The sequence below is a fragment of the Triturus cristatus genome, chromosome 4_2 (genome assembly GCF_964204655.1).
Source record: "Triturus cristatus chromosome 4_2, aTriCri1.1, whole genome shotgun sequence".
NCBI classification, from domain to species: Eukaryota; Metazoa; Chordata; class Amphibia; order Caudata; family Salamandridae; genus Triturus; species Triturus cristatus.
In genome coordinates this window covers 235901019-235911385 of record NC_140586.1, presented here as the reverse complement: position 1 = coordinate 235911385, position 10367 = coordinate 235901019, and the positions used below count along the sequence as shown (strand labels likewise).

At 48.0% G+C, this 10367-nt stretch overlaps 1 protein-coding gene across 1 annotated transcript in view; it reads left to right on the top strand.

Annotated features, from left to right (window-relative positions):
- Window positions 1–1465: 1465 nt before the first annotated feature.
- ELFN2 (extracellular leucine rich repeat and fibronectin type III domain containing 2) overlaps window positions 1466–10367 on the top strand; it is a 277996-nt gene continuing 269094 nt past the window's right edge. The window contains exon 1 of the mRNA XM_085601360.1: window positions 1466–2380. The gene's annotated coding sequence lies outside the window, so the exon portion shown is untranslated. The remainder of the gene's footprint in view (window positions 2381–10367) is intronic.

Sequence of the window (10367 nt, the reverse complement as noted above, 5' to 3'; positions counted from 1 at the left end):
GTGTGTGATTTGTACGAAGGGTGTGCAGAATGTGTGGTGGATGTGTCTGCAGTAAACAGCCTCTGTTGAGGGAGTGGAGGGGCACCTTGACACAGTGTTCGATGTGCTTTAACTGTGGTTATTTGTGCATAACAGTGAGGTGAAGTGGGGTAGCTGTTATTTGCTGTATGGTGGCACTTTGCTAATGACACAATGACTGTGTTTTCAAGGCTGAGCTAATTGTAAAGAGATAAGCAGGGAGGAAAGACAGCGGCAGGCAATGTGATGAGAGATGCCAGGAGAAAGGGCCGGAGGGGAGGGTTAAGGAGAGAGAGAAAAGGAGGAGAATAGAAGAGAAAAATTGGGAGGATGGAGAAGGGAGATCAGACGAAATGGAGAGAGTAGGAGAGAAACATAATGAAGAGGACAGAGTGGAAGAAGAGTGGAAGAAAGGGCAAAAAGTAAGGATGAGTGGAGGGCAGCAAATGAGCAAATGAGGAATGGAGAGAGAAGAGAGGAAGAAAGGAGGGGGATTGAGAGCAGAAAATACAGTGTCTGAGAGAAGGGAAAAAGAAAAAGAGATCTAAGTATTAAGAAGAAATCGAGGGTAAGAAGGAGAAAGTGGAGAGAGTGTAGGTGTGAGAAAGAATGGAGAGAAAAAGAAAGAGGATGTGAATGATACGGGAGAAGAGAATATGGAAAAACTAATGGGAGAAGAGTGAAAGACAGTAGAGAAGGGGAAGACTGGGAAATGGGAGACTGAATAAATGAGGACGAATGAAAAGGGCAGACGAATGTTGCAGGGAGAGCGAGATGGGGAAAGGCGAGTAGAAGAGAGAGGAGGGTGGGAGGACGTAAAAAAAGAGGCCTGGGCTGTGATAAATATAATTATAAAACATGACAGCGGGGAGGGCGCTCAATAAATTAGAAATGAAGAAAAAGATGAGAGGGGTAGGATAAGGGAGAGCGAGGCTGAGCTAGAGGGGCGAGAAGGAAAAAAAGATAAGGAGGAGAGACAGTACCCCTGGTGGCAGTTGCCGAGGCCTCCTGGGATCGTACTTAGGTAAGGGTCATGGACAAGGCAGAAACAAGAAAGGGGGCGCGAGACCTCCCCTGGGAGAAATGAGAGGTCCTCTGGCCGTGGGGAGAGCCGAGGCGTGAGGGACGCGCCCACCTCTCCCCTTCGCCGCATGTCTTGGCGCTCTCCCCTCTCGGCCATCACCCCCAGCGTCTCCTCCGTCCCTGGCCCCTGGTCGCCGCTGTAGTCGGCGGTGATGCTGCAGGTAAGGCTGCAGCCTGTGAAGTGTTCTCTCCTTGGCTCTCCCCCTCCCTCTCCGTGCGAGTAGGTGCGCGCGTGCCCTGCCTATGGATTAAACAGCTGTGTGACGGGATGGGTGGATGGGAGGGAGAGGAGGGGGGAGAAAATCCCGAGGCCGGCATCTGCATTTGCATCAGCAGCTCCCGCCTGCCCACCCAGCTTTGCCTGCCAAGGCTTCCCTGCATCAGCTCTGTACCCCCGGCTGCCGAGGCACCCCGAGACCACCCGTGCCCACGTGGCACCGAAGGACTGGGCGCAAAGACCACTATGGAGAGATTGGAGGTCCGTCCCTGCCACCCAGGAGACAGCGCCTAGGGCAGGCAGCACAGTCCAGAGAGCACTGAGGAGGAGGTCAGACAGACGGCAGTACGGTGGCGGACGCGTGAGACAGCACCCTGTACTGTAGAGAGAGCGACGGGGAAGAAGGAACAGAGAGACGGACCCTTAGTAGAGGCCCTCGGGGGCAGCACCTAGGACAGTCATGACAAGAGTGTCAGGGAGGCTGGGTCCAAGAGGCATCTATATGGAGTTCCCCAGGGGCACACACTAGAGCGTGGGGGAACCGTCGAGAGAGAGTCAGGGACGTGGGGTCACTGAGCCTACTGGAGGCCTCCCTGGGACACCCCGAGGACGTGCGACGCAGTTAAGAGAGCTCTGGGAGCTAGGAACAGCGAGCCAGCCAACAAACGGAACACACCAGAGACAGACCCTAGGGCTGGCGGCACTCCTCAGAGGGGGCTGGCAGGTGGAGACAGAGAGACACCAGCTCCAGGAACAGCCCCAGGGACAGACGGTCAACGAGAGGGCGCAATCCAGAGAGAGCTCTGCAGGGTATGAGCCACGACTAGAGTCCCTGAGGTAGCGCCTGGGAGAGGCAAATGAGAGCACTCTCCGCGGTAGGGGCACCCCTAGGTGGGTCCCACTCCTGACTCGTGACCAGACAGGGTCTTACCGCCATGGAAGGATGCTGCATGGTCCATCGGCACCCCAACCCGACAACGAGGCATCACTAAACCCGACCTAGGTGGGTCCACCAGCGCCAGGGATCCTCTAGGCGGGGAAGCAGCACTGCTAACCTTCCAGGTAAAGGCCTAGCCCACCTCTCTCCACCCGCTGCGGTGCATGGGGTGCAGGGGCTTCCCACCCAGGGGGAGGGGATGCTGTGCACGGCATGGACCAGCGTCACTCCCGGGGTGTGTAATGAGATGATGGAAGATGGGCGGGGGGTGGGGAGAGGCTGGTATAATGGGAACGGGAAGAAAATGGATGGGGGGAGGAAGGACAGGAGAAAGGAGGCGCGGCGTGGATGGAAGGTGGCACTTGTGGAGGGAGAGTTGCACACAGGGATGGTTGCAGAACAGGGGGTGGCGGAGAGCAGGAGGTGAACAAGACATTGATTTGTTGCTGGAGGAAGGGAAATGGGTGGAAGACAGGCTGTTCCAGGGTTAGATGAGCGACACAGAGATAATGTGAGGGCAGTGCTTAATTTGTAAAACAATGAGTGCCGGTGTTCAAAGCTCTATTCGGAAGCCTGCGTCCGCGCTGTTAAAATGTCAGCGCATAAAAACCAAGGCTGGGTAATCTTGAAGTCGCCTCAGGCTTCTTTAATGGATTACCAGACACCCCCCTTGCCCTTTATCTCACTCTTGCAGATTACTGCTTTCTCCCTTTTTGACGTTTTTTTCCCTCTTTCGCTTCCTCTTTTCCCGTTTGAGTTTTGCTCTCGGGAAATGTCCATTCAGGAAATATAAGTGCTGGTCCCCAAAAATGAGTGCTGGTGGCACCCACCGGCAACCACCGGCTCAAATTAAGCACTGTGTGTGGGGCTCATGAGGGCGATGGGAGAGACGTGAGAGAAGAAGAGAGTCAAACAGACCTATGAAAGAGTAAATAGACACCTGGATGAATGGGAGAAATGGGGTGGTGGCTGGGTAAGTAAGTGACTGGATGAGTGTAGAATGTTTTAAGGTAGATCCAAAACCGTGGGTGGGTGTCTTGACACACTGCCCAGAAATTGGTTGATGGCTGAGGAATCGTGGTCAGAATATATGGTTTCAAAATCGAAAAGTGGTTGGGTAGAGCACTGGAGGTAGGGGATGGGTGGAAGCATGTGTGGGTCTCTGTAGTCAATAGTTGCAGGGGGTTGGAGTATGGCTGAGCGAGCGCTTATTTGGAAGGCTTGGAGAGTGATGGGCTTGGAGGAATTGTGAATGACACTGGGAATGGGGGCTGAGTGAGAAATAACTGAAGCTTGTTTAGTTGAAAATCTGAAGTGAACCATGATGCAGCAGTGTGTGAATTGGTAATTGATGGGGGATGAGTAGGATAACTTTATATGCAGATATGGTTGAGCTGATTTTATATGGCCTGATTTGTCGGTTTTTGGTTAGTCGGAGTATTGCTGGAAGGGCTTTATGTAGAGCCTTTGTTTGATCAATATTTTTGTTGAACGATAGATGTATCTGCTTTGCCTAGCAAGGGGGCTGATTCTTAGCTGGGCAAATTACTCGATTGGTTGTTGGAGTGATGGGTTTATAGGAAGGATGAGTGGATGTTTGTGCTGAAATGCTGGTTGGTTTGGATTTTGTTGGAGGGAATGCTTGGGTTGTCTGCAGTGTGAATGAGAGGTGGATTGACTTTTATTAAAGTGGTGGGCGTTGGTTTTAGAATGAAGGATTAAATTGCTTTTAGGATGAAGATTGAGATGACTGGTGGTTGTAGAGGGTATTGCTGCTCTTTGGAGGGGTGGATGAATTGGTTGTTCTTTTGGGAATGCTACGATTGGTTTTAGTTGGTCTAAGAGGTGGACTGTCTTTTGCTTGATAGTGAGTGCTTTTGTTGTTAGGGGATGTGTTATTACTTGGTGAGATGGGTAAAGTGATTGTGATAGATGGAAGGACGAGACAATGGTTGTTAATTGAAGCAAAGTGTCAATTGGCAAACAGGTGGAGCTTTGGATAGCTTTGTAGGCAGCTGAGACAGATAACTGATCAGTAGATGGTAGCCAGTCTAGATATGTGTTTGTGTGTGTATAAGTGAGTAAGTAGTTGATATATAAATATGTGAACGGGTAGGTGGATAGTTGGATGAGTTTATCTAGACTGGACTATTGTAATGCCCTCTATTTGGGTATTAACAAAGGGCTTGTCCATCGTCTGCAGCTGGTGCAGAATGCCGCAGCCAGGCTGGTGATGGACCTTCCTAAATCCGATTCAGTCTCCGCTTCTGTCAGTGAGCTACACTGGCTCCCTCTAAACCAGAGAATTCCGTTAAAGGCTCTTTGTCTTACTCATAAGGCTTTTACAGTCTAGGTTCAGAAGGCATTAAAGGGCTCTTTCGACGATATGTCACTACCAGGCAGTTAAGATCCGCCAGTTAAAATCTGTAGGTAGTTCCCAGGTTTAAGAGAGTTAAATGGGGGAGCAGAGCCGTCTCCGTTGCTAGGCTCTGGAATTCCCTCCCCTCTTCAATTTCTGGTCAAGTGTCTCACTCTCTCTTCCGTAAGGTTTTGAAGACCTGGCTCTTTACCAGTCCTTCAGTATGAGATCTACGTATATTTCTGTCTAATGTCCCTTTCTGCAGCGCCTTGATGCCTTCGGGCAAAGTTTGCGCTTTATAAGGCTAATATTCATTCATTTATTCAGGTTGAATATGTGTATATATTGGAGGTGGATGTACAAGTGAATAATTCAATGGATAAATAATACGTTTGTAAGTGACTAAGGTTGTAAATTACTAAGCTTGCATATTCATGGATTTGTGTGTGGATAGGCGGATTGAAGTAGGCCTGAGATTTCATAAGAAATACGTGTCTGCTGGTCAGTGGATCAGCAGGTGGAAGATGGAAGGGTTGCTGTCTATTCAGTGGTTAAATGAGTAGGTGGTCTATTAATTGAGTAGTGGTCATTGCATGAGTAAGATGCATAGATGTGGAGTGGTTTGTCATTAGGGAGTTGGTTTGTAGATTGAGTTGTCAATAGGATTGTCAGCTGATTGCAAATGTATATATTTTGGGCAAGTGATGGTTAAGTGGTAGGTGGCTGGGTTTGATGTCTGTGGGTTGGTAGTGATGTGTTACTGACTGAGTCACTAAATAAACAGTGCATAGAAGAGTAGTGCTATTTGTTTAGTTGGTGTTAGATAAACATGTGAGCAACTTGTAAGTAGTTGATGGGTTGGTAGATGTCAGTGGCTTTGTTGGTGGCTGTTGGATTGTTACATGGGTGGACCTGCTTGTGAGGTACATGGCAAACAGCTATAAGGATTGATCATTCCATGAGTATGTAGGTGGCATGCAAATCTTTGGGGAGGATGCCAGCTAGGTGAATTGAACGTTACAGAGATGGATGACTGTGTAGATGGTATATTTATAAAATAATAGAAGTGGGAAAGTGGAAGATTAATGGAGCAGGACATTAGTAGCTGGATTTGAGGAACCAGGGTATGCACACTAGTGGGTCAGTAGGTGGAGATTTGAAAGGTGCATGAACAGGGTGAGAGGGTGGTAGGTGGTAGAAGGGCTTGTTGGATGTCAGCAAGTCATTTCATGGCAGATGGATAGTTGAATGGTTGAGACTTGTGGGTTGATACATGCTAAATAATTGCAAGAGTAGATGTAGCTATGGGTTCATAGTTAGGTCAGTAGACGGATATGTGATAGACTGATTAAACTAAAGGATGGCTAGGCCTATAGGATGTCCGAGACTGGAATGAAGGACCTGTTGATTTATTTTGATATCTGTACAGTGAATCGAATAGGCTTAGTTAAAACACTGATATAAGACTCAGTGGGCAGAAGCAGGTGGTGAACTTTGAAAGTGGTGGATAATAAAATCCCTACCTTGAATAGGACTGCACAAGTGAACAAAGCACACTTGGAGAGTTCAATCCTGCAAAAAGGCGAAAAAAACCAAGGTGCTTTTCGCAGCACAAATTTTACACAAAATGGCTAAAAATCGAAAGGCGTTGGATTAACTATTTCAATACTTATGTTGTGTACCAGACAAACCTTACACTCCTCATTGGTATTGGGTTATCCTGCCCAAGAAAATGTGAAAAAATGGTGGCATAATAGTTGAGGTTCAGGATAACATCTCTAAAATTGTCTAAAGAACTGTACAGCAGGCAGATAAAAATGTGGTTACGCAATGCCACACAGCTCTTCACATTCATGATTCTGGAACTGTGACGTCCATCATCTCCTCTGTGCACCAGCGGTAATTGGATATATATATATATATATATATATATATATATATATATATATATATATATATATATATATATATATATATATACAGCATCTTCTTCACAACATTTTCCATCCTGTCTCATCAATGTAAGTTCTTAGCCTTATGCCGCCTTAATCAGCTACTTAGCAGGGACTTGATTAAAAGTAATATACATTCTACAATCACATGTGATAGACAGCAGAGCCAGAAGAATCCTGTGTCTCTTACTGCAATGCTGCTTCTTAAGTACATAGGACAGGATGAGCCAGATTACAATAATCTTACACATTTGACCCCAACAGCAGTTGTTGTGACAATGAGAGAAAAAATATATATAGCAATATAGGTGATGAAATTCCTCTGCATAAATCATGAGATAGCAGCCAAAGAAGTAAGCACCAAACAACCAAAATCAGCTACAAACCTACAAAACTTGAGCACTTATTACGAGTCTGGCAGTCCACGGACTGCCAGACTCACAGTGGCGGCCTCCCGAACGCTCTATTATGACAAGGGCAGACGGGTCGCCCAGGGACCACTGCAACCATCACAACCGCCAGGGAACCGCCATTCTCTGCTTGTTGCACGGTGGGCCTGAGGCCGCAATATGCTTGGCGGGATCACTGCGATTCCGTGAAACATATTTCGAGCTTCCTCTCTGACCCGGTTGTCTTGGTAGTGAGCCTGCCATGAAAACTGTGGCAGAGAGGAAACTAAGGGGGTCTGCTAGAAATGGGGTTTCTGTTGGCTAGGGTATACACCTCAGCCAGGCAGAACTCACCACTCTAGTCAGGGTAAGAGAGTTACACAACCAAGATAACCCCTGCTCACCCCCTTGGTAGCTTGGCAGAGCTGTCAGGCTTATCCCAGAGGCAATGTGTAAAGCGTTTGCTCAACACACGCACTCACCAGTGACACACTAGGCACAGCACAAAAAGAGACTCCTTTGTTTTGTACATAAAACACATTAGACCGCAATCACATAAATCACTGTGCCACTAGGCACTTGTCATGACATCACATAGATCATAAAATCTCTTTGCCAGTAGGCAATGTTCATAAAAACATAGATTGTGCAATTAAGTAACTACTTACAGTTTTCACATGTTATGAATACCGCACCACTGCACATATAAGGTGAAACATGAAATAATGCTAGTTTATCCTGACAATGCAAGGCAAGAAACAACATACATTAGAACACATCAGGGCCTAAAATGCAGGTTAGGTCATCCATCACTCATGGCTGATCAGCATACTATGCCAGTCCTTGAAATGTAAACCAGCATAAATCACAACATCAGGGCATAAGTATGAAGCAGTTAGATAATAACACACATAAATCCTCATATGACAACCAGTATCACCATAGACTCCTAGAGCATAGCGCTTCGGTGCCTCTAGTACACCCTCTACAATAAGGTTGCTCCCCTAACGTAGGTTACAGGGCCACTTGCCCACCTACAACATTGAATGTAGCACCCAAACACAGCCTGGCTATATAAGTACCACATAGGCCGCAGGAGGATCTGCATGCTTACCAGTAGGACTACAGTAATCTCAAATCCAGATCAGAGTTCAGGTACCCCTGCCCTCCTATTAGGGGAACTATGGTAATCTGTGGGAAAGTTTCCTACCCTGCGAAGCGGGGGGGGGGGGCCTTCGTCGAGGACTCCCCCCGGGATGGACATCCAAAATGAAAATGCCCCCAAGGTATGTGCACACCACGATGAGAAGGCACACATACAGCGGTGATCTGCATTTTTGACCTTGCTTGGTCATGCACCTGAAAAGAATTACATGCAGCGGACTGCAAAGCCAGAATGCTTACGGGCTGCCAAGGAATGCCCCAAGTAATAGATTGCCTCAGCGTTCGCTCAGCACTACCTTCTGAAGGGAGCACAGGAGCCCGCAAGGGGAGAATCTCAATGGTGGACCTCCAGGGCGTTGTTCTCTTCTTTCGGGTTTGCAGCATGGGAAATCACCATATCTCTCTGGTGCTGCGCCGGCTTTCCTTTCTTTGCTTGGTCTCTCTGGTTGCTCTGGCAACACATGGGCGGGGAAGCCGAGCTAACCGGGTATCTCGTCAGAGGCCACGCACCTCAACTGCAGCATGTTAGGGACCCGGGTACGCCAGCGGTGAACAGCCCCGAAACAAAGTGCGCGTCTCGGGCCGCGAGGGAATCACACTCCCACATTGCTGAATTGGGAAAACAGCACCCGCACTCTCAATTCAAACAGACAAACGTTTTCCACATGTGCTTTCCCCAAAAATGAAAGGAAAATACAGCGCTCTACAAGTGCTTCCGGCAGGTCAACAAAGCACTCACCACGAGCTCTGTTTGCAGGGACCAGGGGCATCAACCAGCACTCCTCACATGCTGGGAGATCCGTCTCTCATCCCAGCAGGCAGCAGGACGGTCCTCCCAGCAATCAAGGGCAATGGTGGTTCATCCTGACAGTCCTCTGGCAAGGTGCCATCTGTAGAGCCAGAGGCGTTTGGCTATAAGTCCATGCAGTGTCTAAAAATATGGGGTCACAGCCCCTGTACTTATGCTCCACAAGTCTTTGTTCTGGGGGCACTTCAATTACTTTTTAGACATGCACAACACCCCTATTCACATCCTAAGCTCTGGCCCCAGACACACTACAGGGGGACAGAGACAGCATTGTGAAAGTCAGGCACAGTCCTAGTCAGGTGCAGGTGCAACTCCTCCCATCACTCTAAATGCAGACCAGGCCTATTCAGTTGCAAGGGAAACTCCTCCCACCACTATAAAAGCAGCCAAGTTCTATTCAGCCCGGCGCTGAGTCACCCAGGAAAGGCAGGACACACCTTAACCCCCCTTGTGACTGTCTAAAGTGAATGCACATCCCCTGCTCCTGTCATTCTAAGCAAGGCGTTGAATACACAACCAGGCTGGGCACAAAGAGTCATAAGCACACAGAAATGCCTGATTCTACAAGTGGCATTTCTCAAAAAGTAATAACAAATCTGCTTTCACCAATAAGCAGGATTTATTACTACAATTTCAAACATACAAAACATGGCCACACTACACTTTTCATATTAGAAATTACTACTGAATCACATATCAGGGAATTCCCAATACAAACCTATGAGAGGGCAGCCTCCCACCAGTGAGAAACCAAGCAGGCTGTTTGTCACTACCAGGACATGCCACACAGTTAAGCCACATGTCCTACCTTTTACCTACACAGCACCCTGCCCATTGGGCTACCTAGTGCCTACCTTAGGGTTAACATATATGTAGTAAAAGGGGAGTTTCAGATGTGGCAACCACTTTAAATGCTGCATCATTGCGACAGTAAACTGCGCATGCAGCCCCTGCAGCGGCATTGGCCTGAGACAGGTTTGAAAGGCTACTGTGGAGGGTGGCACAAGCAGCGCTGCAGGCCCACAAGTAGCATTTAATTTACAGGCCCTGGGTAAATGAGATACCACTGTACAAGGGACTTACAGGTAAACTAAATATGCCAAACAGGTGTAGACCAATCTTACCAAGTTTACAAGAGACAGCACTTGCACTTTAGCACTGATCAGCAGTGGTAAAGTGTCCAGAGTCACAAAACTAAACAAAACAGGTCAGAGGAAATACAGGAGGAAGGCAAAAAAATTGGGGATAACCCTGCAAAAAGGGCCAGGTCCAGCAGGGCCTTGCAGGGCCCTTGGTGCCTCATGCCATGTGCATGCACACAGGGGGACACAACATGTTTGGAGAATCGTCTCTACCAGATACATCGTTACCGAAGGTAAGTAACTCGTACATTTGATAGAGACTACTAGCCGCAGATTCCTTCACGTAGAATAGATACCC